Here is a 1125-nt window from a genome sequence, read left to right as displayed (position 1 = left end):
CAGGCCGCCCGCCCGGACCGCGCAGCCCCTCGGCAAGCCTGTCCCTCCGGGGCAGCCCCCCGCCCGCTGGTGCCCACGCAAGTGCCCGACGCTCCTGTGCTTTTCCCTAATAAACCTGCTCTTAACTGCCACGAACGTCTGTCTCGTGGGGACACTCGCCTGGGAGCTCACGCGCGCGGCCGCGAGGGAGCTCTGGGGTCACCGCTCCCGGAGTCACCCCAGGACCCCGCACTAACGCCCAAACCGCCATCACTGGGAAGGAGACAGTGTGGAGACGCCATTTCGGGGCCTGTAAGCGGGAGGCCCCTCTGAGTCCCCGGAGCTACAGACGGCTGCTCTCCCCAGGCCACAAAGACCTTCTCTGCCGGGGGGCCGCTGGCCGGTCTGGGGCACCTCTCACTGGGAGAGCCTGGCCCCTCCTGCCTGGGGGCGGGCGCTGGCTCCCCCGCCTGACACCTGCCTTGCTGACACCTGCCTGCCCCCTGGCCAAGGCAGGTCTCACGGGTCAGTCAGCCCCTCCTGGTCCCCCTCCTGCCCCCTGGCTAAAACAGCTTTCTTCTTCCTCCCTTCTTACAGCCTTTGCTTTTGTTTTCGGCTGTTTGCCCTTGTGGAGAGCGGCCCTGGGGACCTGCAGGCTGCTGGGTGGGGGTGGAGGGGCTCAGCCCCTGCTCCCCTTCCTCCGGGGCCCCTCCCGCAGCTGGCAGCGAGCAGCCCTCAGCAAGGCCACGCCCCAACCCGCAGGCAGGCGGCTCCCAGAGTCAGTCACAGACTCCGTGAGCTCGGGCCTGCCCCCCTCCCCCGGCCCGCAGTAGTCTGCTAAGCCCCGTGGCCTGGGTTCAGGACACTGCTGCCACTTCCCGCAAGGCCACGGGCTGGCGCGTCTCTGCCCCTTCCACCGCCTCCTCGTGGCACCCGGGTGGCTCTCTCCCCACACACCGGTTCGGCCGGAGCAGAGGCGGCTGCTCCCCCGTAAGACGGAGACGGAGACGCTTGCGGGGCTCGTCACCATGGCAACCTGCTGGCTCAGCGCCACTGGGCAGGGGTGGGGGTCTGTGCTCTGGGGGTGGGGCCGGAACTTCTCCCTGGGGGGCCCCGGGGAGGAATGGCCTCGGCTTCGTGAAATAA

Source organism: Condylura cristata, unplaced genomic scaffold (genome assembly GCF_000260355.1).
Source record: "Condylura cristata isolate star-nosed mole 26May11 unplaced genomic scaffold, ConCri1.0 scaffold00038, whole genome shotgun sequence".
Lineage (NCBI taxonomy): Eukaryota > Metazoa > Chordata > Mammalia > Eulipotyphla > Talpidae > Condylura > Condylura cristata.
The sequence above is the reverse complement of the archived record's forward strand: the minus strand, read 5'-3'. Positions refer to the sequence as shown.